The sequence below is a fragment of the Paramisgurnus dabryanus genome, chromosome 6, assembly GCF_030506205.2.
Source record: "Paramisgurnus dabryanus chromosome 6, PD_genome_1.1, whole genome shotgun sequence".
Classification (NCBI taxonomy): Eukaryota; Metazoa; Chordata; class Actinopteri; order Cypriniformes; family Cobitidae; genus Paramisgurnus; species Paramisgurnus dabryanus.
Window position 1 is genome coordinate 28,237,892 of NC_133342.1, and position 6,167 is coordinate 28,244,058.

General features: G+C 37.9%; 1 long non-coding RNA gene across 2 annotated transcripts; it reads left to right on the forward strand.

Annotated features, from left to right (window-relative positions):
• The first annotated feature begins 3,152 nt into the window (after positions 1 to 3,152).
• On the forward strand, positions 3,153 to 5,793 carry LOC135766936 (uncharacterized). 2 transcript variants are annotated; one of them, XR_010541848.2, is made up of 6 exons: positions 3,153 to 3,403; positions 4,101 to 4,246; positions 4,568 to 4,665; positions 4,806 to 4,891; positions 4,972 to 5,093; positions 5,233 to 5,793. It is a non-coding gene; the product is annotated as an uncharacterized lncRNA (long non-coding RNA). The 2 variants fall into 2 exon arrangements; XR_010541847.2 differs by having other exon boundaries at positions 3,153 to 4,246.
• The last annotated feature ends 374 nt before the right edge of the window (positions 5,794 to 6,167 follow it).

Consider the following 6,167-nt stretch of genomic DNA (forward strand, 5'->3'; position numbering starts at 1 on the left):
GGAAATCAAGAAATAATGAGGGATACATTGAATTAATCAGCCTTTATTAAGTATAAACTGAATGAATATTTAGGTGAGAGATGCAAACGTATTCTGCTTCTACAAACTAGATGTTGTTTAAAGGTGCACTGTGTAACTTTTAGAAGGATCTCTTGACAGAAATGCAATATAATACATAATACATAACTATATTATCAGTGGTCTATAAAGACCTTACATAATGAACTGTATTGTTTTTATCACCAGAATGTGCCGTTTTTATCAACATACCCTACAGGTCTCTTACATAAAATTCGCCATTTTGCGCCACCATGTTTCTACAGTAGCCCTAAATGCACTAAGGCTGCGTCCGAAACCGCCTACTTCCATATATAGTGGGCGAAAAGCAGTAGGCGAGGCGAGTTGTATGTCTCAATTTATAGTATTCCAAAAGCAGTATGCGAAAATTACCCTGATAATATCCTGGCAATATCCTGAAGTGTTCATTCGACGGGCACTTTGCTATCCCGTGAGCCCCGGGAAAGGAGTTATTCAACGAAGAAGACGGAGGACGTTGTTTTATTCAAAAAATGTCCAAAAACGATAACGCAGCTCTGTTAAAATGCAAATACATTTATTAAACAGAACATCATTCCAGTTAACGACTAACTTGTTGTTAGGACGACATATGTCACGTGATATTTCAACATGGCGAAAGTACTACGTCCGAATTCATTCATACTATATAGAATGTAAGTACTTCACCTAATTCAGACTGTCACAGTATTGGATTTCGACGTAGGCTAATTGTTTAATAGAGCGCGTTTTGTCACTAAATTGCATCAGACAATGACATTTTTGTCCTGTGGTTGCTACCATAGCTACACTTTGCATTTCGAAAGGTAGGGGTGAGATGTGGACTAACGCCGGTTTCACATCGCAAGCATGAGCAGTGCATAAGAGGCGCGTGTTTTTTTCGCCGCCCATGTTAACAAGTTAAAGCATGCACACCGCACGCGTGAGCAGTGCATGCTCGCATGGCAGGAGCGTCGCTGAAGCAGCAGTGCTACGATCGTTTCGGCGTCAGCTCTATTTTTGCTGCGCTGCTCATGCTAAATTAAAGTGACAGTGCATTGTTTATGCTTTAAATGGTCGTGGATCGGCCCAAAAAATGTAATTTTACCATAAAATCATCAATGTGATGCCAAGTGTGAAAAACGCAGCCGGTTTGAAAGCACAATGGACACGCACAGCAAACGCTCTCCTCACGCACTGCCTACGCTACGCATCTGCGCTGCTCACACTTGCGGTGTGAAACCATCGTAAGCCATTGGTTGCAATTCACAGTCTCACCACTAGGAGCCACTAAAAATCAACACAGTGGACCTTTAAAATGTTTATTGTCATTCACGTCTTAAAGGTGGGGTGCATGATTTTTGAAAAACACTTTGGAAAAGGGAGTCTGGCCGGGTACCAAAGCACACTTGTAGCCAATCAGCAGTAAGGGGCATGTCTATTAACTGACATCATTGCCTGGGTTGCGTATGTGTGGGAGGGTCTATCAAAAGAAGGTCCAGATTCTACTGGGGTAGGGGCGTGTTTGTTTAGATGATTTCAAATGTCAAAACGTTCAAATGGCTTTCAGGGATCATGCAACCCGCCTTTAATTAGATTTTGCTGATGGGTCAAATATAATAATTTTCTGGGTTAATTTAATCCTATGGATAGGTTTGTCCCAGCGCTTGGGGTTTGAAAATATCCCAGCATTTATTAGTGCGTTTACGCTTTTTAATTCAGCTGTTTTTCAAATGCCATCTTGCAGGTAGGTCACATGTTCACCAGCAAATTGCATCTATCATTAAGATTTTCCTTTAGCGCAGCTGAAGCACAGCACCACAGCCACTTTTGTCTCCAAAACAATCAAATATTTTAGTGCACTTTTAAGCTTTTCTCCTATGCTAATGCTTTGTGGTAACAGATGTGTGCCGCTCGAGCAGTAAAGGGGACTCGGGTTAGCGCTCTGTCCCTTGAAGACTGAAATAAAGCCTTATGTCGACAATCAGCACTGATTTGTGATCCATCATTCACATCACTTCATCTCACGGGGAAGACTTGAGCAGCAAATGAGAACAGCCTGTTGGTTGAGTCATCACACGTACCCTCACACCGGGCTCCGTCGCCCCCAATCAAATGCATTGTCCTGCTGCTTACCAGCCCTCTGCGTGCACCTGTTAAATGTCTCTGCTAAAGGATGGCCTGTCATGACTGCTTAATATGACCTCCGACCTTCACCGGCATGTCAATCACTCTTGCTCATGTTTTCCATCTGGCTTCGCCGCCAATTGAGGCATGAAAACATGTCAGATGACATTGAGTGTGAGCCAGTTACTGCTATCTGGGGAAAGTAAGCAAGCTGTCTGTACCGGTTTTTGTCACATCGCTGTTCAGAACCACTGGAGAGGTTCATTTGACATAGAGACAACAAAATACAGGTCTATTTTGCACAGCTAAAAGTGTTTACAAAGCAGATTTTAAGGATATTTTAATATTCTGCGATTTAAAGGTGCAGTGTGTAATTTTTAGAAGGGTCTCTTTACAGAAATGCAAAATAATATACAAATCTATATCATTAGTGGTGTATAAAGACCTTTTTATAATGAACTGTTATGTTTTTATTACCTTAGAATGAGACTTTTTTATCTACATAGACCGAGGGTCCCTTACACGGAAGTCGCCATGTTGTGCCGCCATACAGAAGCCCTTAACGGACAAAGTTTTTTACTAAGTTGTCTCTGACGATGACATGTTTTTCATGGCGGCTACCGTAGCTTCTCTAGGCGTTTCAAAAGTGAGGGGTGAGCAGTTGACTGAGCCGTTGGTTGCAATTTGCAATCTCACCACTAGATGCCGCTAAAATGTACACACTGCACGGTACAGATATGAACATTTGAGGTACTAATATGCACCCTTTAGATACAAAAGTGAACTTTTTGACAGGGTATCGCATTCTGAGAGTGTAATAGCAACATATGTACACAGGGAAATAATAAAGAAGGGTGTGATTTTCTGAAATACATTATGTTCCTAGCTCAATAGGTAGAGTTTTGCATTAACAGTACAAAGGTTGTAGGTTTGATCCCAGGGAACAGTCATGCTGATTAAATGTGTACACAGCAAAATCACCAGTGTTAAATTTTCAGGGATGGTGTTAAATACACAGTGTTGATGCTGTTTTAACACTATCTGGTAATAAAATAACACTGCCATTGCTAGGCCAGTGTTATATTCACAACAGTGTCAGTGTTAAACAAGGGTGTTATCAGATTTCACTCTGAGCGGTGTAAATCAAGCCACGCCTCCACTAAACATATCCTCTCAGGGATTTTACCGCCATTTTCTTTCAGAGGAGAACTGAAGAGATCAGGTAAATCAGTCTCATAATATTCACATGGTTTAGCTAAATTAAACTGTTATTTCTCTGTCTGACTCTACGCAGCCATATGCCAAAAAACCTAAATAAGATATTTTTCCCATTTTATTTCCCCTTTGTTCGTTATTTGGTTCCGTTTAATCAGAGCTACCTTGTGTTACGTTGTTCCCTTGTTAGTTTAGTATAAAGTTAAACTGCTAGCTAAAAGTTTAAAACCAAGAAGGATAATATTAACAGAGATATGAACGAAAGAATTGTACCAAGATAAAACGCGACATGCACTACAAATTGAAGGTATGAAATTAAGTTAAATGAAAGCTCGTTTATTCACCATATGATGCTCGTTATAAGGTAATCATATAGGCTAGATACCGTGAGTTAACGAGGTCGTTTACATGCACGTGAGTGCACGGATATCGGTTAATTATTCAAATGACTGAAAAACACGGAGAAAACCGCAACCGCATCGTCATGTGTTTTTCTAAGATGTATGCAAACAGGGGAAATATCGCCAAACCAACAATTAATTTGACCAAAACCTCAAAATATATCATCATTTGTATGCACAGATTGGATGCATTGTGTGTTGTAAGCTTTTCGTGGCGCTAGATGTCAGACAGATGCAAATGGCAAATACATACGATAGTGTAAAACGTGTATGGCAAACATTTGTTTTTTTCTGTCATTATAGATGCTAGTTTGGTGAAAGTTCACACTCAGTGCTTCAAATCATTCAGACGAGATGCTGTTTTTAGGGCAGTTTATTAAAGAAGACCTGACATGGATGACTTCCAATGAGAAACGACTGCTAATACTTATATAAATTCATTACAGAAGGTAAGTTTATATATTTATACATATAAATCATTTTATTTGACATAAATGAACAGTTAACCAATCTTTTTAGTATATGTAGTTTTGTACATATTATTATTATTATTAATCTGGAAAGAAACTCACATGACCTGCTGCCAACTTTAATAAAAATATATTATCTTCTCATACATCGTTTTGCTATTGATGTCATATTAAATAGCAATCAAATTGATTACTATTTTGAAAATGTATAAATGAAGATTCATATTTTGTCTTGAGTGCTGTTTTTAATATAAAAAGAATGTTGAGTTTTCAGAGTCTTTATTGTCATTTTTGTGATAGGACCCTACCTGACTATATTTGAATACGGCATACCCATGAATTCTGGAACTGTTATTCCTTAACCCAGTTTGGAGGATAAGAGCTTACCAACTAGTTATGTGAGTACACACAGTACATTTGTACTGTACACTGTCTCTAACATGATTTATTATACTGAGATGATTTTGATTCAAATAACGGTTAAAACTGCACCCTTTTTGGTATTTTCTTGACTCTTTTTGTCTTTGAAAATCTGCAGAAATATGCTGAGGTGATGTATTGCAAAATAGCCAACATACAACAATATGGATGACCCTCTGTCTGGTCAACAGGAGTTTAAATATGGTAAGTGTACATGGGTTTGCTACTTTTACGGTTTTAAAGTTTAACTGTATACTCATGGTGTTTAAATTCTGTTTTGCTAGGACGGGACAGTGATGTGGCAGCTCTTCCCTGGCTCATTCACCTCTTGCCTTCATTTGTGAAAGGAAGAAAGAAGAAAGACTGGAGAGGGTCAATGTGCAACTGAAGCTACTGATTGTGCTATGTAAGTTTTTTTTAGTATTTTGTTCTAGTTATTTATTCAGCAGTTAGTTTGCTTGCATTGTTCACCCCATGTAAATGCATACAAGTTCATAAATACACATCAAATACATTCATCAAATACACTCTTTTAAAACACTTAGGTGATGAGCATCAATCCATGCTTTGAGGGGGGATGAATCAGCACAGCCCTGCCTGCACTGCGTTGGGAACAGAAGTTGCATCCAGAATTTTTGCATCATTCTGGACCAAAAAGCCATTCCCTCCATGATGAAGACCACTGATGCAGCCTTCCACTACATCATGAGTAAAACAACTACAGAACTAAATACCAGGTTGGAACGTATTTAAGAAAAATGAAATGTCTTTTGAATTGAAATGTCTGTTTTGTTATGGAAAAATCTTTAGTATTGTGAAGGATAAGCATTTCTGCCTGCCAGTAAGGTAATTGCAGTGTATTTTAATGTTCAAGTTTTGAGTAGGGTGGCTAATTTATTTTAACTCTCATTTGATTTATTAAAGACCTTATAAGTGGTTTTCATGTCACTGCGCTGTGGTATAAGATAACTTTCATTATTCCATACTGTATTCTGTTTCTAATTGTAGCTGAGGTATTTAAATAAGCAGTATTAAATGCAAAGTGTTGTGTGTATCAATGTAAATATTAAATGTGATGTACTTTAATAAAAAGAGGTTTTGCAATATTTCTTGTCATTTGTCTTTTATAGAAACAACCCATTAGCAACAAAAGTGGCTATTAATCAGTTTTTTAACACTTAACATTGTTGAATTCACATTACACCGGTGTTGACCTTAAATTAGGAGTGTTAATTTTTAACACTGTATTTCTGTGCCAACACCAGTGTAGTGTGGAAACAACAATGAATAGTGTTGAACAAAGTGTAAAATTTAACAATATTGAGTGTTAAATTAACATATAATGAGTGTTGTTAAATTAACACTACACTTTTGACTAAATTAACACAGTGTAGTGTGGACACATATACACACTTTTCCAGTGTTAAATTTGACACCCTGGGTGTTATTTTAACACCAGTGATTTTGCTGTGTACTTTGA